Raw genomic sequence first — 26972 nt, 5'->3', positions numbered from 1 at the left:
GTGAAGCATCGAAATCTAAAACTGGACTCACAGGAGAGGTTCGAATCATAGAAAGTGAGAGTTTCAGTCCTCTTGTACTTGAGTCGGCAATGTGCCATTTGTATTGAATTCGGATGCAATTTCTGTGTTTCATCATCAATAAGGATGTCCAAGGGATACAATAAACCTGAAGTGAAGCATAGGAATCTAAAACAAGACTCACAGGAGAGGTTCAAACCATAGAATGTTGGAGTCTCAGTCCTCTTGTACTTAAGTCGGCATTGTGCCTTTTGTATTAAGTTCGGATGCAATTTCTGCGGTTCATCGTCAATAAGACAGTCCAAGGTGTACAGTAAACCTGAAGTGAAGCATCGGAATCTTAAACTGGACTCACAGGAGAGGTTCAAATCATAGGAAGTTAGAGAGTAAGTCTTCTTGTACTTGAGTCGGCATTGTGGCTTATGTATTAAATTCGGATGCAATTTCTGTGTTTCATCATCAATAAGAAAGTCCAAAGGATACAGTAAACCAGAAGTGAAGCATCGGAATCGAAAACTGGACTCACAGGAGAGGATCGAATCATAGGAAGTTGGAGTGTCAGTCCTCTTGTACTTAAGTCGGCATTGTGCCTTTTGTATTAAATTTGGATGGAATTTCTTTGTTTCATCGTCAATACGAAGGTACAAGGGATACAGTAAACCTGAAGTGAAGCATCGGAATCTAAAACTGGACTCACAGGAGATGTTCAAATCATAGAAAGTGAGAGTGTCAGTCCTCTTGTACTTAAGTCGGCAATGTGCCTTTTGTATTAAAATCGGATGCAATTTCTGTGTTTTATCGTCAATAAGAAAGTCCAAGGGATACAGTAAACCTGAAGTGAAGCCTCTCAATCCAAAACTGGACTCACAGGAGAGGTTCAAATCATAGAAAGTGAGGATGTCAGTCCTCTTGTACTTAAGTCGGCATTGTGCCTTTTGTATTAAATTCGGATGCAATTATGTGTTTCATCGTCAATAGGATGGTCTAAGGGATACAGTAAACCTGAGGTGAAGCATCGGAACCTAAAACTGGACTCACAGGAGAGGTTCAAATCATAGAAAGTCAGAGTGTCAGTCCTGTTGTACATTAATCGGCATTGTGCCTTTTGTATTAAATTCGGATGCAATTTCTGTGTTTCATCGTCAATAAGAAGGTCCAAGGTATACAGTAAGCCTGAAGTGAAGCATCGGAATCTAAAACTGGACTCACAGGAGAGGTCTAAGTCATAGAAAGTGAGAGTGTCATTCCTCTTGTACTTAAGTCGGCATTGTGCCTTTTGTATTAAATTCGGATGCAATTTCTGTGTTTCTTCGTCAATAAGAAGGTCCAAGGTATAAAGGAAACCTGAAGTGAAGCATCGGAATTAAAATCTGGAATCACAGGAGAGGTTCAAATCACAGAGAGCTAGAGTGTCATTCCTCTTGTACGTAAGTCGGCATTGTGCCTTTTGTATTAAATTCGGATGCAATTTCTGTGTTTCATCGTCAATAAGAAGGTCCAAGGTACACAGTAAACCTGAAGTGAAGCATCGGAATCTAAAACTGGGCTCACAGGAGAGGTTCAAATCATAGAAACTGAGAGTGTCAGTCCTCTTGTACTTAAGTCGGCATTGTGCCTTTTGTATTAAATTCGGATGCAATTTCTTTGTTTCATCGTCAATAAGAAGGTACAAGGGATACAGTATGCCCGAAGTGAAGCATCGGAATCTGAAACTGGACTCACAGGAGAGGTTCAAATCATAGAAAGTGAGAGTGTCAGTCCTCTTGTACTTAAATCGGCATTGTGTCTTTTCTATTAAATTCGGATGCAATTTCTGTGTTTCATCGTCAATAAGAAGGTCCAAGGTACACAGTAAACCTGAAGTGAAGCATCGAAATCTAAAACTGGACTCACAGGAGAGGTTGAAATCATAGAAATCTAAGGTGTCAGTCCTCTTGTATATAAGTCGGCATTGTGCATTTTGTATTAAATTCAAATGCAATTTCTTTGTTCCATCGTCAATAAGAAGGTTCAAGGGATACAGTAAGCCCGAAGTGAAGCATCGGAATCTAAAACTGGACTCACAGGAGAGGTTCAAATCATAGAAAGTGAGAGTGTCAGTCCTCTTGTACTTAAGTCGGCATTGTGCCTTTTGTATTAAATTCGGATGCAATTTCTGTGTTTCATCGTCAATAAGAAGGTCCCAGGGATACAGTAAACCTGAAATGAAGCATCGGAATCTAAATCTGGACTCACAGTAAAGGTTCAAAACAATGAAAGTGAGAGTGTCTGTCCTCTTGTATTTAAGTCGGCATTGTGCCTTTTGAAATTAATACCGATGCAATTTCTGTGTTTCATCGTCAATAAGAAGTTCCGAGGTATACAGCAAACCTGAAGTGAAGCATCGGAATCTAAAACTGGACTCACAGGTTAGGTTCAAATCATAGAACGTTAGGGTGTCAGTCCTCTTGTAGTTAAGTCGGCATTGTGCCTTTTGTATTAAATTCGGATGCAATTTCTGTGTTTCATCGTCAATAAGAAGGTCCAAGGTATGCAGTAACCCTGAAGTGAAGCATCGGATTCAAAAACTGGACTCACAGGAGAGGTTCAAATCATAGAAAGTGAGAGTGTCAGTCCTCTTGTACTGAAGCCGGCATTCTGCCTTTTGTATTAAATTCGGATGCAATTGCTGTGTTTCATCGTCAATAAGTAAGTCCAAGGTATAAAGGAAACCTGAAGTGAAGCATCGGAATCTAAAACTGGACTCACAGGTGAGGTTCAAATCATAGAAAGTTAGAGCGTTATTCCTCTTGTACTTAAGTCGGCATTGTGCCTTTTGTATTAAATTCGAATGCAATTTCTTTGTTCACCGTCAAAAAGAAGGTACAAGGGATAGAGTAAACCTGAAATGAAGCATCGGAATCTAAAAGTGGACTCACAGGAGAGGTTCAAATCATAGAAATTGAGAGTGTCAGTCCTCTTGTACTTAAGTCGGCATTGTGCATTTTGCATTAAATTCGGATGCAATTTCTGTGTTTCATCGTCAATAAGAAGGTCCAAGGGATACAGTTAACCTGAAGTGAAGCATCGAAATCTAAAACAGGACTCACAGGAGAGTTTCAAAGCATAGAACGTTAGAGTTTCAGTCCTCATTTACTTAAGTCGGCATTGTGCCTTTTGTATTAAATTCTGATGCAATTTCTGTGTTTCATCGTCAATAAGAAGGTCCATGGGATAGAGTAACCCAGAAGTGAAGCATCGAAATCTAAAACTGGACTCACAGGAGAGGTTCGAATCATAGAAAGTGAGAGATTCAGTCCTCTTGTACTTGAGTCGGCAATGTGCCATTTGTATTGAATTCGGATGCAATTTCTGTGTTTCATCATCAATAAGGATGTCCAAGGGATACAATAAACCTGAAGTGAAGTATCGGAATCTAAAACAAGACTCACAGGAGAGGTTCAAACCATAGAAAGTTTGAGTCTCAGTCCTCTTGTACTTAAGTCGGCATTGTGCCTTTTGTATTAAGTTCGGATGCAATTTCTGCGGTTCATCGTCAATAAGACAGTCCAAGGTATAAAGGAAACCTGAAGTGAAGCATCGGAATCTAAAACTGGACTCACAGGAGAGGTTGAAATTATAGAATTTGAGAGTGTCAGTCCTCTTGTACTTAAGTCGGCATTGTGCCTTTTGTATTAAATTCGGATGCAATTTCTATGTTTCATCGTCAATAAGAAGGTCCAAGGGATACAGTAAACCTGAAGTGAAGCATCGGAATCCAAAACTGGACTCACAGGAGAGGTTCAAATCATAGAAAGTGAGAGTGTCAGTCGTCTTGTGCTTAAGTCGGCATTGTGCCTCTTGTATTAAATTCGGATGCAATTTCTGTGTTTCATCGTCAGTAGGAATGTCGAAGGTATTCAGTAAACCAGAAGTGAAGCATCGGAATCTAAAACTGGACTCACAGGAGAGGATCGAATCATAGGAAGTTGGAGTGTCAGTCCTCTTGTACTTAAGTTGGCATTGTGCCTTTTGTATTAAATTTGGATGGAATTTCTTTGTTTCATCGTCAATACGAAGTTACAAGGGATACAGTAAACCTGAAGTGAAGCATCGGAATCTAAAACTGGACTCACAGGAGATGTTCAAATCAAAGAAAGTGAGAGTGTCAGTCCTCTTGTACCTTAGTCGGCAATGTGCCTTTTGTATTAAAATCGGATGCAATTTCTGTGTTTCATCGTCAATAATAAAGTCCAAGGGATACAGTAAACCTGAAGTGAAGCCTCTCAATCTAAAACTGGACTCACAGGAGAGGTTCAAATCATAGAAACTGAGAGTGTCAGTCCTCTTGTACTTAAGTCGGCATTGTATCTTTTGTATTAAATTCGGATGCAATTTCTGTGTTTCATCGTCAATACGAAGGTCCAAGGGATACAGTATACCTGAGGTGAAGCATCGGAATCTAAAACTGGACTCACAGGAGAGGTTCAAATCATAGAAAGTGAGTGTCAGTCCTCATGTACTTAAGTCGGCATTGTGCCTTTTGTATTAAATTCGAATGCAATTTCTGTGTTTCATCGTCAATAAGAAGGTCCAAGGTATAAAGGAAACCTGAAGTGAAGCATCGGAATCTAAAACTGGACTCACAGGAGATGTTCAAATCTTAGAAAGTCAGACTGTCAGTCCTCTTGTACTTAAGTCGGCATTGTGCCTTTCGTATTAAATTCGGATGCAATTTCTGTGTTTCATAGTCAATGAGAAGGTACAAGGGATACAGTAAACTTGAAGTGAAGCATCGGAATCTAAAACTGGACTCACAGGAGTGGTTCAAATCATAGAAAGTGAGAGTGTCAGTCATCTTCTACTTAAGTCGGCATTGTGCCTTTTGTATTAAATTCGAATTAAATTTCTGTGTTACATCGTCAATAAGAGGGTCCAAGGGATACAGTAACCCTGAAGTGAAGCATCGGAATCAAAAACTGGTCCCACAGGAGAGGTTCAAATCACAGTGAGTGAGAGTGTCAGTCCTCTTGTACTTAAGTCGGCATTGTGCCATTTGTATTAAATTCGGATGCGATTTCTGTGTTTCATCATCAATATGAAGGTCCAATGGATACAGTAACCCTCAAGTGAAGCATCGGAATCTAAAACTGGACTCACAGGAGAGGTTCAAATCATAGAAAGTGAGAGTGTCAGTCCTGTTGTACTTAAGTTGGCATTGTGCCTTTGTATTAAATTCGAATACAATATCTGTATTTCATCGTCAATAAGAAGGTGCAAGGTATACAGTAAACCTGAAGTGAAGCATCGGTATCTAAAACTGGACTCACAGGAGAGGTTCAAATCATAGAAAAATAGAGTGTCAGTCCTCTTGTACTTATGTCGGCAATGTGCCTTTACAATTTAATTCCGATGTAATTTCTGTGTTTCATCGTCAATAAGAAGCTCCGAGGTATACAGTAAACCTGAAGTGAAGCATCGGAATCTAAAACTGGACTCACAGGAGAGGTTCATATCATAGAAAGTTAGAGCGTCAGTCCTCTTGTACTTAAGTCGGCATTGTGCCTTTTGTATTAAATTCGATGCAATTTCTGTATTTGATCGTCAATGAGAAGGTCCAAGCGATACAGTAAACCTGAAGTGAAGCGTCTTAATCTAAAACTGGACTCACAGGAGAGGTTCAAATCATAGAAAGTGAGAGTGTCAGTCCTCCTCTACTTAAGTTCGCATTGTGCCTTTTGTATTAAATTCGTATGCAATTTCTTTGTCTCATCGTCAATAAGACGGTACAAGGGATACAGTAAACCTGAAGTAAAGCATCGGAATCTTACACTGGACTCACAGGAGAGGTTCATAACATAGAAAGTGAGAGTGTCAGTCCTCATGTACTTAAGTCGGCAATGTGCCTTTTGTATTAAATTCGTATGCAATTTCTGTGTTTCATCGTCAATAAGAAGGTTCAAAGTACACAGTAAACCTGAAGTGAAGCATCGGAATCTAAAACTGGACTCACAGGAGAGCTTCAAATCATAGAAAGTGAGAGTGTCAGTCCTCTTGTACTTAACTCGGCATTGTGCCTTTTGTATTAAATTCGGATGTAATTTCCGTGTTTCATTGTCAATAAGATGGTCCAAGGTATAAAGGAAACCTGAAGTGAAGCATCGGAATTAAAAACTGAACTCACAGGAGAGGTTCAAATCATACATAGTTAGAGTGTCAGTCCTCTTGTACTTAAGTCGGCATTTTGCCTTTTGTATTAAATTCGGATGCAATTTCTGTGTTTCATCGTCAATAAGAAGGTCCAAGGGATACAGTAATACTGAAGTGAATCATCGGAATCCAAAACTGGACTCACAGGAGAGGTTCAAATCATAGAAAGTGATAGATCAGTACTCTTGCACTTAAGTCGGCATTGTGCCATTTGTATTACATTATGATGCAATTTCTGAGTTTCATCGTCCATAAGAAGGTGCAAGGGATACAGTAAACCTGAAGTGAAGCATCGGAATCGAAAACTGGACCCACAGGAGAGGTTCAAACATAGAAAGTGAGAGTGTCAGTCCATTTGTACTTAAGTCGGCATTGTGCCTTTTGTATTAAATTCGGATGCGATATCTGTGTTTCATCGTCAATAAGAAGGTCCAAGGTACACAGTAAACCTGAAGTGAAGCATCGGAATCTAAAACTGGACTCACAGGAGAGGTTCAAATCATAGAAAGTGAGAGTGTCAGTCCTCTTGTACTTAAGTCTGCATTGTGCCTTTTGTATTAAATTCGGATGCAATTTCTTTGTTTCATCGTCAATAAGAAGGTACAAGGGATACAGTAAGCCCGAAGTGAAGCATCGGAATCTGAAACTGGACTCACAGGAGAGGTTCAAATCATAGAAAGTGAGAATGTCAGTCCTCTTGTACTTAAGTCGGCATTGTGCCTTTTGTATTAAATTCGGATGCAATTTCTGTGTTTCATCGTCAATAAGAAGGTCCTGGGTACACAGTAAACCTGAAGTGAAGCATCGGAATCTAAAACTGGACTCACAGGAGTGGTTGAAATCATAGAAATTTAAGGTGGCAGTCCTCTTGTACATAAGTCGGCATTGTGCCTTTTGTATTAAATTCAAATGCAATTTCTTTGTTCCATCGTCAATAAGAAGGTACAAGGGATACAGTAAGCCCAAAGTGAAGCATCGGAATCTAAAACTGGACTCACAGGTGAGGTTCAAATCATAGAAAGTGAGAGTGTCAGTCCTCTTGTACTTAAGTCGGCATTGTGCATTTTGTATTAAATTCGGATGCAATTTCTGTGTTTCATCGTCAATAAGAAGGTCCAAGGTATGCAGTAACCCTGAAGTGAAGCATCGGATTCTAAAACTAGACTCACAGGAGAGGTTCAAATCATAGAAAGTGAGAGTGTCAGTCCTCTTGTACTGAAGCCGGCATTCTGTCTTTTGTATTAAATTCGGATGCTATTTCTGTGTTTCATCGTCAATAAGTAGGTCCAAGGTATAAAGGAAACCTGAAGTGAAGCATCGGAATCTAAAACTGGACTCACAGGTGAGGTTCAAATCATAGAAAGTTAGAGCGTCATTCCTCTTGTACTTAAGTCGGCATTGTGCCTTTTGTATAAAATTCGGATGCAATTTCTTTGTTCACCGTCAAAAAGAAGGTACAAGGGATAGAGTAAACCTGAAATGAAGCATCGGAATCTAAAAGTGGACTCACAGGAGAGGTTCAAATCATAGAATGAGAGAGTGTCAGTCCTCTTGTACTTGAGTCGGCAATGTGCCTTTTGTATTGAATTCGGATGCAATTTCTGTCTTTCATCATCAATAAGAAGGTCCAAGGGATACAATAAACCTGAAGTGAAGCATCGGAATCTAAAACAAGACCCACAGGAGAGGTTCAAACCATAGAAAGTTGGAGTCTCAGTCCTCTTGTACTTAAGTCAGCATTGTGCCTTTTGTATTAAATTCGGATGCAATTTCTGCGGTTCATGGTCAATAAGACAGTCCAAGGTGTACAGTAAACCTGAAGTGTAGCATCGGAATCTAAAACTGGACTCACAGGAGAGGTTCAAATCATAGGAAGTTAGAGAGTAAGTCCTCTTGTACTTGAGTCGGCATTGTGCCTTATGTATTAAATTCGGATGCAATTTCTGTATTTCATCATCAATAATAAAGTCCAAATGATACAGTAAACCAGAAGTGAAGCATCAGAATCGATAACTGGACTCACAGGAGAGGTTCAAATCATAGAATTTGAGAGTGTCAGTCCTCTTGTACTTAAGACGGCATTGTGCCTTTTGTATTAAATTCGGATGCAATTTCTATGTTTCATCGTCAATAAGATGGTTTAAGGGATACAGTAAACCTGAAGTGATGCATCGGAATCCAAAACTGGACTCACAGGAGAGGTTCAAATCATAGATAGTTAGAGTGTCATTCCTCTTGTACTTAAGTCGGCATTGTGCGTTTTGTATTAAATTCGGATGCAATTTCTGTGTTTCATCGTCAATACGAAGGTCCAAGGTACACAGTAAACCTGAAGTGAAGCATCGGAATCTAAAACAGGACTCACAGGAGAACTTCAAATCATAGAAAGTGAGAGTGTCAGTCTTCTTGTACTTAAGTCGGCATTATGCTTTTTGTATTAAATTCTGATGCAATTTCCGTCTTTCATTGTCAATAAGATGGTCCAGGGTATAAGGGTAACCTGATGTGAAGCATCGGAATCTAAAACTGGACTCACAGGTGAGGTTCAAAACATAGAAAGTTAGAGTGTCAGTCCTCATGTACTCATGTCGGCATTGTGCCTTTTGTATTAAATTCGGATGCAATTTCTGTGTTTCATCGTCAATACGAAGGTCCAAGGGATCCAGTAAACCTGAAGTGAAGCATCGGAATCTAAAACTGGACTCACAGGAGAGGTTCAAATCATAGAAAGTGAGAGTGTCAGTCCTCATGTACTTAAGTCGGCATTGTTCCTTTTGTATTAAATTCGGATGCAATTTCTGTGTTTCATCGTCAATAAGAAGGTCCAAGGTATAAAGGAAACCTGAAGTGAAGCATCGGAATCTAAAACAGGACTCACAGGAGATGTTCAAATCTTAGAAAGTCAGAGTGTGAGTCCTCTTGTACTTAAGTCGGCATTGTGCCTTTCGTATTACATTCGGATGCAATTTCTGTGTTACATCGTCAATAAGAAGGTCCAAGAGATACAGTAAACCTGAAGTGAAGCATCGGAATCTAAAACTGGACTCACAGGAGAGGTTCAAATCATAGAAAGTGAGAGTGTCAGTCCTCTTGTACTTAAGTCGGCATTGTGCCTTTTGTATTAAATTCGGATGCAATTTCTGTGTTTCATCGTCAATAGGAATGTCGAAGGTATTCAGTAAACCTTAAGTGAAGCATCGGATTCTAAAACTGGACTCACAGGAGAGGTTCAAATCATAGAAAGTGGGAGTGTCAGTCCTCTTCTACTGAATTCGGCATTGTGCCTTTTGTATTAACTTCAGATGCAATTTCTGTGTTTCATCGTCAATGAGATGGACTAAGGTATACAGTAAACCTGAAGTGAAGCATCGGAATCTAATACTGGACTCACAGGAGAGGTCCAAATCATAGAAAGTGGGAGTGTCAGTCCTCTTCTACTTAAGTCGGCATTGTGCCTTTTGTATTAAATTCGGATGCAATTTCTGTGTTTCATCGTCAATAAGAAGGTCCAAGGTATAAAGGAAACCTGAAGTGAAGCATCGGAATTAAAAACTGAACTCACAGGAGAGGTTCAAATCATAGATAGTTAGAGTGTCATTTCTCTTGTACTTAAGTCGGCATTGTGCGTTTTGTATTAAATTCGGATGCAATTTCTTTGTTTCTTCGTCAATAAGACGGTACAAGGGATACAGTAAACCTGAAGTGAAGCATCGGAATCTAACACTGGACTCACAGGAGAGGTTTGAAACATAGAAAGTGAGAGTGTCAGTCCTCAGGTACTTAAGTCGGCAATGTGCCTTTTGTATTAAATTCGGATGCAATTTCTGTGTTTCATCGTCAATACGAAGGTCCAAAGTACACAGTAAACCTGAAGTGAAGCATCGGAATCTAAAACTGGACTCACAGGAGAGGTTCAAATCATAGAAAGTTAGAGCGTCAGTGCTCTTGTACTTAAGTCGGCATTGTGCCTTTTGTATTAAATTCGGATGCACTTTCTGTGTTTCATCGTCAATAAGAAGGTCCAAGGTATACAGTAACCCTGAGGTGAAGCATCGGAATGTAAAACTGGTTCCTCAGGAGAGGTTCAAATCATAGAATGTTAGAGTGTCAGTCCTCTTGTACTTAAGTCGGCATTATGACTTTTGTATTAAATTCGGATGTAATTTCTGTGTTTCATCGTCAATAAGTAGGTCCAAGGGATACAGTAAACCTGAACTGAAGCATCCGAATGTAAAACTGGACTCACAGATGAGGTTCAAATCATAGAAAGTGAGAGTGTCAGTCCTCTTGTACTTAAGCCGGCATGAAGCCTTTTGAATTTAATTCCGATGTAATTTCTGTGTTTTATCGTCAATAAGAAGTTCCGAGGTATACAGTAAACCTGAAGTGAAGCATCGGAATCTAAAACTGGACTCACAGGAGAGGTTCAAATCATAGAAAGTAGAGTGTTTGTCCTTTTGTACTTAAGTCAGAATTTTGCCTTTTGTATTAAATTCGGATGCAATTTCTGTGTTTCATCATCAATAAGAAAGTCCAAGGGATACAGTAACCCTGAAGTGAATCATCGGAATCCATAACTGGACTCACAGGAGTGGTTCAAATCATAGAAAGTGATAGATCAGTACTCTTGTACTTAAGTCGGCATTGTGCCTCTTGTATTAAATTAGGATGCAATTTCTGAGTTTCATCGTCAATAAGAAGGTCCAAGGTATACAGTAAACCTGAGGTGAAGAAACGGAATCTAAAACTGGTTCCACAGGAGAGGTTCAAATCATAGAATGTTGGAGTGTCAGTCCTCTTGTACTTAAGTCGGCATTGTGCCTTTTGTATTAAATTCGGATGCAATTTCTGTGTTTCATCGTCAATAAGAAGGTCCAAGGTATACAGTAAACCTGAGGTGAAGAAACGGAATCTAAAACTGGTTCCACAGGAGAGGTTCAAATCATAGAATGTTGGAGTGTCAGTCCTCTTGTACTTAAGTCGGCATTGTGACATTTGTATTAAATTCGGATGCAATTTCTGTGTTTCATCGTCGATGAGATGGACTAAGGTATACAGTAAACCTGAAGTGAATCATCGGAATCTAAAACTGGACTCACAGGAGAGGTCCAAATCATAGGAAGTGGGAGTGTCAGTCCTCTTCTACTTAAGTCGGCATTGTGCCTTTTGCATTAAATTCGGATGCAATTTCTGTGTTTCATCGTCAATAAGAAGGTCCAAGGTATAATGGAAACCTGAAGTGAAGCATCGGAATTTAAAACTGGACTCACAGGAGAGGTTCAAATCATAGATAGTTAGCGTGTCATTCCTCTTGTACTTAAGTCGGCATTGTGCCTTTTGTATTAAATTCGGATGCAATTTCTGTGTTACATCGTCAATAAGAAGGTCCAAGGGATACAGTAAACCTGAAGTGAAGCATCGGAATCTAAAACTGGACTCACAGGAGTGGTTCAAATCATAGAAAGTGAGAGTGTCAGTCCTCTTGTACTTAAGTCGGCATTGTGCCTTTTGTATTAAATTCGGATGCAATTTCTGTGTTTCATCGTCAATAGGAATGTCGAAGGTATTCAGTAAACCTTAAGTGAAGCATCGGAATCTAAAACTGGACTCACAGGAGAGGTTCAAATCATAGAAAGTGGGAGTGTCAGTCCTCTTCTACTGAATTCGGCATTGTGCCTTTTGTATTAACTTCGGATGCAATTCCTGTGTTTCATCGTCAATGAGATGGACTAAGGTATACAGTAAACCTGAAGTGAAGCATCGGAATCTAATACTGGACTCACAGGAGAGGTCCAAATCATAGAAAGTGGGAGTGTCAGTCCTCTTCTACTTAAGTCGGCATTGTGCCTTTTGTATTAAATTCGGATGCAATTTCTGTGTTTCATCGTCAATAAGAAGGTCCAAGGTATAAAGGAAACCTGAAGTGAAGCATCGGAATTAAAAACTGAACTCACAGGAGAGGTTCAAATCATAGATAGTTAGAGTGTCATTCCTCTTGTACTTAAGTCGGCATTGTGCGTTTTGTATTAAATTCGGATGCAATTTCTTTGTTTCTTCGTCAATAAGACGGTACAAGGGATACAGTAAACCTGAAGTGAAGCATCGGAATCTAACACTGGACTCACAGGAGAGGTTTAAAACATAGAAAGTGAGAGTGTCAGTCCTCAGGTACTTAAGTCGGCAATGTGCCTTTTGTATTAAATTCGGATGCAATTTCTGTGTTTCATCGTCAATACGAAGGTCCAAGGTACACAGTAAACCTGAAGTGAAGCATCGGAATCTAAAACTGGACTCACAGGAGAACTTCAAATCATAGAAAGTGAGAGTGTCAGTCTTCTTGTACTTAAGTCGGCATTATGCTTTTTGTATTAAATTCTGATGCAATTTCCGTCTTTCATTGTCAATAAGATGGTCCAGGGTATAAGGGTAACCTGATGTGAAGCATCGGAATCTAAAACTGGACTCACAGGTGAGGTTCAAAACATAGAAAGTTAGAGTGTCAGTCCTCATGTACTCATGTCGGCATTGTGCCTTTTGTATTAAGTTAGGATGCAATTTCTTTGTTTCATCGTCAACAAGAAGGTACAAGGCATACAGTAAACCTGAAGTTAAGCATCGGAATCTAAAACTGGACTCACAGGAGAGGTTCAAATCATAGAAAGTTAGAGCGTCAGTGCTCTTGTACTTAAGTCGGCATTGTGCCTTTTGTATTAAATTCGGATGCAATTTCTGTGTTTCATCGTCAATAAGAAGGTCCAAGGTATATAGTAAACCTGAGGTGAAGCATCGGAATGTAAAACTGGTTCCTCAGGAGAGGTTCAAATCATAGAATGTTAGAGTGTCAGTCCTCTTGTACTTAAGTCGGCATTGTGACTTTTGTATTAAATTCGGATGTAATTTCTGTGTATCATCGTCAATAAGAAGGTCCAAGGGATACAGTAAACCTGAACTGAAGCATCCGAATGTAAAACTGGACTCACAGATGAGGTTCAAATCATAGAAAGTGAGAGTGTCAGTCCTCTTGTACTTATGCCGGCATGAAGCCTTTTGAATTTAATTCCGATGTAATTTCTGTGTTTTATCGTCAATAAGAAGTTCCGAGTTGTGCAGTAAACCTGAAGTGAAGCATCGGAATCTAAAACTGGACTCACAGGAGAGGTTCAAATCATAGAAAGTAGAGTGTTTGTCCTTTTGTACTTAAGTCAGCATTTTGCCTTTTGTATTAAATTCGGATGCATTTTCTGTGTTTCATCATCAATAAGAACGTCCAAGGGATACAGTAACACTGAAGTGAATCATCGGAATCCATAACTGGACTCACAGGAGAGGTTCAAATCATAGAAAGTGATAGATCAGTACTCTTGTACTTAAGTCGGCATTGTGCCTCTTGTATTAAATTAGGATGCAATTTCTGAGTTTCATCGATAATAAGATGGTCCAAGGGTTACAGTAAACTTGAAATGAAGTATCGGAATCTAAAACTGGACTCACAGGAGAGGTTCACATCATAGAAAGTGAGGGTGTCAGTCCTCTTGTACTTAAGACGGCATTGTGCCTTTTGTATTAAATTCGGATGCAATGATGTGTTTCATCGTCAATAAGATGGTCCAAGGGATACAGTAAACCTGAGGTGAAGCATCGGAATCTAAAACTTGACTCACAGGAGACGTTCAAATCATAGAAAGTTGGAGTGTCAGACGTCTTGTACTTAAGTCGGCATTGTGCCTTTCGTATTAATTTCGGATGCAATTTCTGTGTTTCATCGTCAATAAGAAGGTCCAAGGGATACAGTAAACCTCAAGTGAAGCATCGGAATCTAAAACTGGACTCACAGGAGAGGTTCAAATCATAGAAAGTGAGAGTGTCAGTCCTCTTGTACTTAACTCGGCATTGTGCCTTTTGTATTAAATTCGGATGCAATTTCTGTGTTTCATCGTCAATAGGAATGTCGAAGGTATCCAGTAAACCTTAAGTGAAGCATCGGAATCTAAAACTGGACTCACAGGAGAGGTTCAAATCATAGAAAGTTGGAGTGTCAGTCCTCTTGTACTTAAGTCGGCATTGTGCCTTTTGCATTAAATTCGGATGCAATTTCTGTGTTTCATCGTCAATAAGAAGGTCCAAGGTATAATGGAAACCTGAAGTGAAGCATCGGAATTTAAAACTGGACTCACAGGAGAGGTTCAAATCATAGATAGTTAGCGTGTCATTCCTCTTGTACTTAAGTCGGCATTGTGCCTTTTGTATTAAATTCGGATGCAATTTCTTTGTTTCATCGTCAATAAGACGGTACAAGGGATACAGTAGACCTGAAGTGAAGCATCGGAATCTAACACTGGACTCACAGGAGAGTTTCAAAACATAGAAAGTGAGAGTGTCAGTCCTCATGTACTTAAGTCGGCAATGTGCCTTTTGTATTAAATTCGGGTGCAATTTCTGTGTTTCATCGTCAATACGAAGGTCCAAGGTACACAGTAAACCTGAAGTGAAGCATCGGAATCTAAAACTGGACTCACAGGAGAACTTCAAATCATAGAAAGTGAGAACGTCAGTCCTTTTGTACTTAAGTCGGCATTGTGCCTTTTGTATTAAATTCGGATGCAATTTCCGTGTTTCATAGTCAATAAGATGGTCCAAGGTATAAAGGAAACCTGAAGTGAAGCATCGGAATCTAAAACTGGACTCACAATAGAGGTTCAAAACATAGAAAGTTAGAGTGTCAGTCCTCATGTACTTAAGTCGGCATTGTGCCTTTTGTATTAAATTCGGATGCAATTTCTTTGTTTCATTGTCAATAAGAAGGTACGAGGGGTACAGTAAACCTGAAGTGAAGCATCGGAGTCTAAAACTGGACTCACAGGAGAGGTTCAAATCATAGAAGGTTAGAGCGTCAGTGCTCTTGTACTTAAGTAGGCATTGTGCTTCTTGTATTAAATTCGGATGCAATTTCTGTGTTTCATCGTCAATAAGAAGGTCCAAGGTATACAGTAAACCTGAGGTGACGCATCGGAATCTTAAACTGGTTCCACAGGAGAGGTTCAAATCATAGAATGTTGGAGTGTCAGTCCTCTTGTACTTAAGTCGGCATTGTGACTTTTGTATTAAATTCGGTTGCAATTTCTGTGTTTCATCGTCAATAAGAAGGTCCAAGGGATACAGTAAACCTGAACTGAAGCATCCGAATGTAAAACTGGACTCACAGAAGAGGTTCAAATCATAGAAAGTTTGAGTGTCAGTCCTCTTGTACTTAAGTCGGCATTAAGCCTTTTGAATTTAATTCCGATGTAATTTCTGTGTTTCATCGTCAATAAGAAGTTCCGAGGTATACAGTAAGCCTGAAGTGAAGCATCAAAATCTAAAACTGGACTCACAGGAGAGGTTCAAATCATAGAAAGTAGAGTGTTTGTCCTCTTGTACTTAAGTCGGCATTTTGCCTTTTATATTAAATTCGGATGCATTTTCTGTGCTTCATCGTCAATAAGAAGGTCCAAGGGATACAGTAAACCTGAAGTGAAGCATCGGAATCGAAAACTGGACCCACAGGAGAGGTTCAAACATAGAAAGTGAGAGTGTCAGTCCACTTGTACTTAAGTCGGCACTGTGCCTTTTGTATTAAATTCGGATGCAATTTCTGTGTTTCATCGTCAACAAGAAGGTCCAAGGTACACAGTAAACCTGAAGTGAATCATCGGAATCAAAAACTGGACTCACAGGAGAGGCTCAAATCATAGAAAGTGATAGATCAGTACTCTTGTACTTAAGTCGGCATTGTGCCTTTTGTATTAAATTAGGATGCAATTTCTGAGTTTCATCGTCAATAAGATGGTCCAAGGGTTACAGTAAACTTGAAATGAAGTATCGGAATCTAAAACTGAACTCACAGGAGAGATTAAAATCATAGAAAGTGAGGGTGTCAGTCCTCTTGTACTTAAGTCGGCATTATGGCTTTTGTATTAAATTCGGATGCAATTATGTGTTTCATCGTCAATAAGATGGTCCAAGGGATACAGTAAACCTGAAGTGAAGCAACGGAATCGAAAACTGGACCCACAGGAGAGGTTCAAACATAGAAAGTGAGAGTGTCAGTCCACTTGTACTTAAGTCGGCATTGTGCCTTTTGTATTAAATTCGGATGCAATTTCTGTGTTTCATCGTCAATAAGAAGGTCCAAGGTACACAGTAAACCTGAAGTGAAGCATCGGAATCTAAAACTGGACTCACAGGAGAGGTTCAAATCATAGAAAGTGAGAGTGTCAGTCCTATTGTACTTAATTCGGCATTGTGCCTTTTGTATTAAATTCGGATGCAATTTCTTTGTTTCATCGTCAATAAGAAGGTACAAGGGATACAGTAAGCTCAAAGTGAAGCACCGGAATCTAGAACTGGACCCACAGGAGAGGTTCAAATCATAGAAAGTGGGAGTGTCAGTCCTCTTGTACTTAAATCGGCATTGTGCCTTTTGTATTAAATTCGGATGCAACTTCTGTGTTTCATCGTCAATAAGAAGGTCCAAGGTACACATTAAACCTGATGTGAAGCATCGGAATCTAAAACTGGACTCACAGGAGAGGTTGAAATCATAGAAAGTTATGGTGTCAGTCCTCTTGTACATAAGTCGGCATTGTGCCTTTTGTATTAAATTCGAATGCAATTTCTTTGTTTCATCGCCAATAAGAAGGTACAAGGGATACAGTAAGCCCAAAGTCAAGCATCGAAATCTAAAACTGGACTCACAGGAGAGGTTCAAATCATAGAAAGTGAGAGTGTCAGTCCTCTTGTACTTAAGTCGGCCTTGTGCCTTTTGTATTAAATTCGGATGCAATTTCTGTGTTTCATCGTCAATAAGAAGGTCCGAGGGATACAGTAAACCTGAAGTGAAGCGTCGAAATCTAAAACTGGACTCACAGGAGAGGTTCAGATCACAGAAAGTGAGAGTGTCAGTCCTCTTGTACTTAAGTCGGCATTGTGCCTTTTTTATTAAATTCGGATGAAATGTCTGTGCTTCATCGTCAACAAGAAGGTCCAAGGTATACTGTAAACCTGAGGTGAAGCATCGGAATCAAAAACTGGTTCCACAGGAGAGGTTCTAATCATAGAATGTTGGAGTGTCAGTCCTCTTGTACTTAAGTCGGCATTAAGCCTTTTGAATTTAATTCCGATGTAATTTCTGTATTTCATCGTCAATAAGAAGTTCCGAGGTATACAGTAAACCTGAAGTGAAGCACCGGAATCTAAAACTGGACTCACAGGAGAGGTTCAAATCATAGAAAGTGAGGGTGTCAGTCCTCTTGTACTTAAGTCGGCATTGTGCCTTTTGTATTAAATTCGGATGCAATTATGTGTTTCATCGTCAATATGATAGTCCAAGGGATACAGTAAATCTGAGGTGAAGCATCGGATTCTAAAACTGGACTCACAGGAGACGTTCGAATCTTATAAAGTTGGAGTGTCAGTCGTCTTGCACTTAAGTCGGCATTGTGCCTTTTGTATTAAATTTCGATGCAATTTCTGTGTTTCATCGTCAATAGGAAGGTCGAAGGTATACAGTAAACCGGAAATGAAGCATCGGAATCTAAAACTGGACTCACAGGAGAGGTTCAAATCATAGGAAGTTAGAATGTCAGTCCTCTTGTACATTAATGGGCATTGTGCCTTTTGTATTAAATTCGGATGCAATTTCTGTGTTTCATCGTCAATAAGAAGGTACAAGAAATACAGTAAACCTGAAGTGAAGCATCGGAATCGAAAACTGGACCCACAGGAGAGGTTAAAAACATAGAAAGTGAGAGTGTCAGTCCACTTGTACTTAAGTCGGCATTGTGCCTTTTGTATTGAATTCGGATGCAATTTCTTTGTTTCATCGTCAATAAGAAGGTACAAGGGATACAGTAAGCCTGAAGTGAAGCATCGGAATCTAAAACTGGACTCACAGGAGAGGTTCAAATCATAGAAAGTGAGAGTGTCAGTCCTCTTGTACTTAAGTCGGCATTGTGCCTTTTGTATTAAATTCGGATGCAATTTCTGTGTTTCATCGTCAATAAGAAGGTCCAAGGTACACAGTAAACCTGAAGTGAAGCATCGGAATCTAAAACCGGACTCCCAGGAGAGGTTGAAATCATAGAAAGTTAAGGTGTCAGTCCTCTTGTACATAAGTCGGCATTGTGCCTTTTGTATTAAATTCGAATGCAAATTCTTCGTTTCATCGTCAATAAGAAGGTACAAGGGATACAGTAAACCCAAAGTGAAGCATCGAAATCTAAAACTGGACTCACAGGAGAGGATCAAATCATAGAAAGTGAGAGTGTCAGTTATCTTGTACTTCAGTCGGCATTAAGCCTATTGAATTTAATTCCGATGTAATTTCTGTGTTTCATCGTCAATAAGAAGTTCCGAGGTATACAGTAAACCTGAAGTGAAGCATCGGAATCTAGAACTGGACTCACAGGAGAGGTTCAAATCATAGAAAGTGAGGGTGTCAGTCCTCTTGTACTTAACTCCGCATTGTGCCTTTTGTATTTAATTCGGATGCAATTATGTGTTTCATCGTCAATAAGATAGTCCAAGGGATACAGTAAATCTGAGGTGAAGCATCGGATTCTAAAACTGGACTCACAGGAGACGTTCAAATCATAGAAAGTTGGAGTGTCAGTCGTCTTGTACTTAAGTCGGCATTGTGCCTTTTGTATTAAATTTCGATGCAATTTCGGTATTTCATCGTCAATAGGAAGGTCGAAGGTATACAGTAAACCGGAAATGAAGCATCGGAATCTAAAACTGGACTCACAGGAGAGGTTCAAATCATAGAAAGTTAGAGTGTCGGTCCTCTTGTACATTAATGGGCATTGTGCCTTTTGTATTAAATTCGGATGCAATTTCTGTGATTCATCGTCAATAAGAAGGTCCAAGGTATACAGTAAGACTGAAGTGAAACATCGGAATCAAAAACTGGACTCACAGGAGAGGTTCAAATCATAGAAAGTGAGAGTGTCATTCCTCTTGTACTTAAGTCGGCATTGTGCCTTTTGTATTAAATTCGGATGCAATTTCTGTGTTTCTCCGTCAATAAGAAGGTCCAAGGTATAAAGGAAACCTGAAGTGAAGCATCGGAATTAAAATCTGGAATCACAGGAGAGGTTCAAATCATAGACAGTTAGAGTGTCATTCCTCTTGTACGTAAGTGGGCATTGTGCCTTTTCTATTAAATTCGGATGCAATTTCTTTGTTTCATCGTCAATAAGAAGGTACAAGGGACACAGTAAACCTGAAGTGAAGCATCGGAATCGAAAACTGGAGCCACAGGAGAGGTTAAAAACATAGAAAGTGAGAGTGTCAGTCCACTTGTACTTAAGTCGGCATTGTGCCTTTTGTATTTAATTCGGATGCAATTATGTGTTTCATCGTCAATAAGATAGTCCAAGGGATACAGTAAATCTGAGGTGAAGCATCGGATTCTAAAACTGGACTCACAGGAGGCGTTCAAATCAAAGAAAGTTGGAGTGTCAGTCGTCTTGTACTTAAGTCGGCATTGTGCCTTTTGTATTAAATTTCGATGCAATTTCTGTGTTTCATCGTCAATAGGAAGGTCGAAGGTATACAGTAAACTGGAAATGAAGCATCGGAATCTAAAACTGGACTCACAGGAGAGGTTCAAATCATAGAAAGTTAGAGTGTCATTCCTCTTGTACATTAGTGGGCATTGTGCCTTTTGTATTAAATTCGGATGCAATTTCTGTGTTTCATCGTCAATAAGAAGGTCCAAGGTATACAGTAAGCCTGAAGTGAAGCATCGGAATCAAAAACTTGACTCACAAGAGAGGTTCAAATCATAGAAAGTGAGAGTGTCATTCCTCTTGTACTTAAGTCGGCATTGTGCCTTTTGTATTAAATTCGGATGCAATTTCTTTGTTTCTTCGTCAATAAGACGGTACAAGGGATACAGTAAACCTGAAGTGAAGCATCGGAATCTAACACTGGACTCACAGGAGAGGTTTAAAACATAGAAAGTGAGAGTGTCAGTCCTCAGGTACTTAAGTCGGCAATGTGCCTTTAGTATTAAATTCGGATGCAATTTCTGTGTTTCATCGTCAATACGAAGGTCAAAGGTACACAGTAAACCTGAAGTGAAGCATCGGAATCTAAAACTGGACTCACAGGAGAACTTCAAATCATAGAAAGTGAGAGTGTCAGTCTTCTTGTACTTAAGTCGGCATTGTGCCTTTTGTATTAAATTCTGATGCAATTTCCGTCTTTCATTGTCAATAAGATGGTCCAGGGTATAAGGGTAACCTGATGTGAAGCATCGGAATCTAAAACTGGACTCACAGGTGAGGTTCAAAACATAGAAAGTTAGAGTGTCAGTCCTCATGTACTCATGTCGGCATTGTGCCTTTTGTATTAAGTTAGGATGCAATTTCTTTGTTTCATCGTCAACAAGAAGGTACAAGGCATACAGTAAACCTGAAGTTAAGCATCGGAATCTAAAACTGGACTCACAGGAGAGGTTCAAATCATAGAAAGTTAGAGCGTCAGTGCTCTTGTACTTAAGTCGGCATTGTGCCTTTTGTATTAAATTCGGATGCAATTTCTGTGTTTCATCGTCAATAAGAAGGTCCAAGGTATATAGTAAACCTGAGGTGAAGCATCGGAATGTAAAACTGGTTCCTCAGGAGAGGTTCAAATCATAGAATGTTAGAGTGTCAGTCCTCTTGTACTTAAGTCGGCATTGTGACTTTTGTATTAAATTCGGATGTAATTTCTGTGTTTCATCGTCAATAAGAAGGTCCAAGGGATACAGTAAACCTGAACTGAAGCATCCGAATGTAAAACTGGACTCACAGATGAGGTTCAAATCATAGAAAGTGAGAGTGTCAGTCCTCTTGTACTTATGCCGGCATGAAGCCTTTTGAATTTAATTCCGATGTAATTTCTGTGTTTTATCGTCAATAAGAAGTTCCGAGTTGTACAGTAAACCTGAAGTGAAGCATCGGAATCTAAAACTGGACTCACAGGAGAGGTTCAAATCATAGAAAGTAGAGTGTTTGTCCTTTAGTACTTAAGTCAGCATTTTGCCTTTTGTATTAAATTCGGATGCATTTTCTGTGTTTCATCATCAATAAGAACGTCCAAGGGATACAGTAACCCTGAAGTGAATCATCGGAATCCATAACTGGACTCACAGGAGAGGTTCAAATCATAGAAAGTGATAGATCAGTACTCTTGTACTTAAGTCGGCATTGTGCCTTTTGTATTAAATTAGGGTGCAATTTCTGAGTTTCATCGTCAATAAGATGGTCCAAGGGTTACAGTAAACTTGAAATGAAGTATCGGAATCTAAAACTGGACTCACAGGAGAGGTTCACATCATAGAAAGTGAGGGTGTCAGTCCTCTTGTACTTAAGACGGCATTGTGCCTTTTGTATTAAATTCGGATGCAATGATGTGTTTCATCGTCAATAAGATGGTCCAAGGGATACAGTAAACCTGAGGTGAAGCATCGGAATCTAAAACTTGACTCACAGGAGACGTTCAAATCATAGAAAGTTGGAGTGTCAGACGTCTTGTACTTAAGTCGGCATTGTGCCTTTCGTATTAATTTCGGATGCAATTTCTGTGTTTCATCGTCAATAAGAAGGTCCAAGGGATACAGTAAACCTCAAGTGAAGCATCGGAATCTAAAACTGGACTCACAGGAGAGGTTCAAATCATAGAAAGTGAGAGTGTCAGTCCTCTTGTACTTAACTCGGCATTGTGCCTTTTGTATTAAATTCGGATGCAATTTCTGTGTTTCATCGTCAATAGGAATGTCGAAGGTATCCAGTAAACCTTAAGTGAAGCATCGGAATCTAAAACTGGACTCACAGGAGAGGTTCAAATCATAGAAAGTTGGAGTGTCAGTCCTCTTGTACTTAAGTCGGCATTGTGCCTTTTGTATTAAATTCGGATGCAATTTCTGTGTTTCATCGTCAATAAGAAGGTCCAAGGTATACAGTAAATTTGAGGTGAAGAAACGGAATCTAAAACTGGTTCCACAGGAGAGGTTCAAATCATAGAATGTTGGAGTGTCAGTCCTCTTGTACTTAAGTCGGCATTGTGACATTTGTATTAAATTCGGATGCAATTTCTGTGTTTCATCGTCGATGAGATGGACTAAGGTATACAGTAAACCTGAAGTGAATCATCGGAATCTAAAACTGGACTCACAGGAGAGGTCCAAAACATAGGAAGTGGGAGTGTCAGTCCTCTTCTACTTAAGTCGGCATTGTGCCTTTTGCATTAAATTCGGATGCAATTTCTGTGTTTCATCGTCAATAAGAAGGTCCAAGGTATAATGGAAACCTGAAGTGAAGCATCGGAATTTAAAACTGGACTCACAGGAGAGGTTCAAATCATAGATAGTTAGCGTGTCATTCCTCTTGTACTTAAGTCGGCATTGTGCCTTTTGTATTAAATTCGGATGCAATTTCTTTGTTTCATCGTCAATAAGACGGTACAAGGGATACAGTAGACCTGAAGTGAAGCATCGGAATCTAACACTGGACTCACAGGAGAGTTTCAAAACATAGAAAGTGAGAGTGTCAGTCCTCATGTACTTAAGTCGGCAATGTGCCTTTTGTATTAAATTCGGGTGCAATTTCTGTGTTTCATCGTCAATACGAAGGTCCAAGGTACACAGTAAACCTGAAGTGAAGCATCGGAATCTAAAACTGGACTCACAGGAGAACTTCAAATCATAGAAAGTGAGAACGTCAGTCCTTTTGTACTTAAGTCGGCATTGTGCCTTTTGTATTAAATTCGGATGCAATTTCCGTGTTTCATAGTCAATAAGATGGTCCAAGGTATAAAGGAAACCTGAAGTGAAGCATCGGAATCTAAAACTGGACTCACAATAGAGGTTCAAAACATAGAAAGTTAGAGTGTCAGTCCTCATGTACTTAAGTCGGCATTGTGCCTTTTGTATTAAATTCGGATGCAATTTCTTTGTTTCATTGTCAATAAGAAGGTACGAGGGGTACAGTAAACCTGAAGTGAAGCATCGGAGTCTAAAACTGGACTCACAGGAGAGGTTCAAATCATAGAAGGTTAGAGCGTCAGTGCTCTTGTACTTAAGTAGGCATTGTGCTTCTTGTATTAAATTCGGATGCAATTTCTGTGTTTCATCGTCAATAAGAAGGTCCAAGGTATACAGTAAACCTGAGGTGACGCATCGGAATCTTAAACTGGTTCCACAGGAGAGGTTCAAATCATAGAATGTTGGAGTGTCAGTCCTCTTGTACTTAAGTCGGCATTGTGACTTTTGTATTAAATTCGGTTGCAATTTCTGTGTTTCATCGTCAATAAGAAGGTCCAAGGGATACAGTAAACCTGAACTGAAGCATCCGAATGTAAAACTGGACTCACAGAAGAGGTTCAAATCATAGAAAGTTTGAGTGTCAGTCCTCTTGTACTTAAGTCGGCATTAAGCCTTTTGAATTTAATTCCGATGTAATTTCTGTGTTTCATCGTCAATAAGAAGTTCCGAGGTATACAGTAAGCCTGAAGTGAAGCATCAAAATCTAAAACTGGACTCACAGGAGAGGTTCAAATCATAGAAAGTAGAGTGTTTGTCCTCTTGTACTTAAGTCGGCATTTTGCCTTTTATATTAAATTCGGATGCATTTTCTGTGCTTCATCGTCAATAAGAAGGTCCAAGGGATACAGTAAACCTGAAGTGAAGCATCGGAATCGAAAACTGGACCCACAGGAGAGGTTCAAACATAGAAAGTGAGAGTGTCAGTCCACTTGTACTTAAGTCGGCACTGTGCCTTTTGTATTAAATTCGGATGCAATTTCTGTGTTTCATCGTCAATAAGAAGGTCCAAGGTACACAGTAAACCTGAAGTGAATCATCGGAATCAAAAACTGGACTCACAGGAGAGGCTCAAATCATAGAAAGTGATAGATCAGTACTCTTGTACTTAAGTCGGCATTGTGCCTTTTGTATTAAATTAGGATGCAATTTCTGAGTTTCATCGTCAATAAGATGGTCCAAGGGTTACAGTAAACTTGAAATGAAGTATCGGAATCTAAAACTGAACTAACAGGAGAGGTTAAAATCATAGAAAGTGAGGGTGTCAGTCCTCTTGTACTTAAGTCGGCATTATGGCTTTTGTATTAAATTCGGATGCAATTATGTGTTTCATCGTCAATAAGATGGTCCAAGGGATACAGTAAACCTGAAGTGAAGCAACGGAATCGAAAACTGGACCCACAGGAGAGGTTCAAACATAGAAAGTGAGAGTGTCCGTCCACTTGTACTTAAGTCGGCATTGTGCCTTTTGTATTAAATTCGGATGCAATTTCTGTGTTTCATCGTCAATAAGAAGGTCCAAGGTACACAGTAAACCTGAAGTGAAGCATCGGAATCTAAAACTGGACTCACAGGAGAGGTTCAAATCATAGAAAGTGAGAGTGTCAGTCCTATTGTACTTAATTCGGCATTGTGCCTTTTGTATTAAATTCGGATGCAATTTCTTTGTTTCATCGTCAATAAGAAGGTACAAGGGATACAGTAAGCTCAAAGTGAAGCACCGGAATCTAGAACTGGACCCACAGGAGAGGTTCAAATCATAGAAAGTGGGAGTGTCAGTCCTCTTGTACTTAAATCGGCATTGTGCCTTTTGTATTAAATTCGGATGCAACTTCTGTGTTTCATCGTCAATAAGAAGGTCCAAGGTACACATTAAACCTGATGTGAAGCATCGGAATCTAAAACTGGACTCACAGGAGAGGTTGAAATCATAGAAAGTTATGGTGTCAGTCCTCTTGTACATAAGTCGGCATTGTGCCTTTTGTATTAAATTCGAATGCAATTTCTTTGTTTCATCGCCAATAAGAAGGTACTAGGGATACAGTAAGCCCAAAGTCAAGCATCGAAATCTAAAACTGGACTCACAGGAGAGGTTCAAATCATAGAAAGTGAGAGTGTCAGTCCTCTTGTACTTAAGTCGGCCTTGTGCCTTTTGTATTAAATTCGGATGCAATTTCTGTGTTTCATCGTCAATAAGAAGGTCCGAGGGATACAGTAAACCTGAAGTGAAGCGTCGGAATCTAAAACTGGACTCACAGGAGAGGTTCAGATCACAGAAAGTGAGAGTGTCAGTCCTCTTGTACTTAAGTCGGCATTGTGCCTTTTTTATTAAATTCGGATGCAATGTCTGTGCTTCATCGTCAACAAGAAGGTCCAAGGTATACTGTAAACCTGAGGTGAAGCATCGGAATCAAAAACTGGTTCCACAGGAGACGTTCAAATCATAGAATGTTGGAGTGTCAGTCCTCTTGTACTTAAGTCGGCATTAAGCCTTTTGAATTTAATTCCGATGTAATTTCTGTATTTCATCGTCAATAAGAAGTTCCGAGGTATACAGTAAACCTGAAGTGAAGCATCGGAATCTAAAACTGGACTCACAGGAGAGGTTCAAATCATAGAAAGTGAGGGTGTCAGTCCTCTTGTACTTAAGTCGGCATTGTGCCTTTTGTATTAAATTCGGATGCAATTATGTGTTTCATCGTCAATATGATAGTCCAAGGGATACAGTAAATCTGAGGTGAAGCATCGGATTCTAAAACTGGACTCACAGGAGAGGTTCAAATCATAGAAAGTGAGAGTGTCATTCCTCTTGTTCTTAAGTCGGCATTGTGCCTTTTGTATTAAATTCGGATGCAATTTCTGTGTTTCTTCGTCAATAAGAAGGTCCAAGGTATAAAGGAAACCTGAAGTGAAGCATCGGAATTAAAATCTGGAATCACAGGAGAGGTTCAAATCATAGACAGTTAGAGTGTCATTCCTCTTGTACGTAAGTGGGCATTGTGCCTTTTGTATTAAATTCGGATGCAATTTCTTTGTTTCATCGTCAATAAGAAGGTACAAGAAATACAGTAAACCTGAAGTGAAGCATCGGAATCGAAAACTGGACCCACAGGAGAGGTTAAAAACATAGAAAGTGAGAGTGTCAGTCCACTTGTACTTAAGTCGGCATTGTGCCTTTTGTATTGAATTCGGATGCAATTTCTTTGTTTCATCGTCAATAAGAAGGTACAAGGGATACAGTAAGCCTGAAGTGAAGCATCGGAATCTAAAACTGGACTCACAGGAGAGGTTCAAATCATAGAAAGTGAGAGTGTCAGTCCTCTTGTACTTAAGTCGGCATTGTGCCTTTTGTATTAAATTCGGATGCAATTTCTGTGTTTCATCGTCAATAAGAAGGTCCAAGGTACACAGTAAACCTGAAGTGAAGCATCGGAATCTAAAACTGGACTCCCAGGAGAGGTTGAAATCATAGAAAGTTAAGGTGTCAGTCCTCTTGTACGTAAGTCGGCATTGTGCCTTTTGTATTAAATTCGAATGCAAATTCTTCGTTTCATCGTCAATAAGAAGGTACAAGGGATACAGTAAACCCAAAGTGAAGCATCGAAATCTAAAACTGGACTCACAGGAGAGGATCAAATCATAGAAAGTGAGAGTGTCAGTTATCTTGTACTTCAGTCGGCATTAAGCCTATTGAATTTAATTCCGATGTAATTTCTGTGTTTCATCGTCAGTAAGAAGTTCCGAGGTATACAGTAAACCTAAAGTGAAGCATCGGAATCTAGAACTGGACTCACAGGAGAGGTTCAAATCATAGAAAGTGAGGGTGTCAGTCCTCTTGTACTTAACTCGGCATTGTGCCTTTTGTATTTAATTCGGATGCAATTATGTGTTTCATCGTCAATAAGATAGTCCAAGGGAT

Source organism: Schistocerca americana, chromosome 2 (genome assembly GCF_021461395.2).
Source record: "Schistocerca americana isolate TAMUIC-IGC-003095 chromosome 2, iqSchAmer2.1, whole genome shotgun sequence".
NCBI classification, from domain to species: Eukaryota; Metazoa; Arthropoda; class Insecta; order Orthoptera; family Acrididae; genus Schistocerca; species Schistocerca americana.
Note: the sequence above shows the minus strand (reverse complement) of the source record.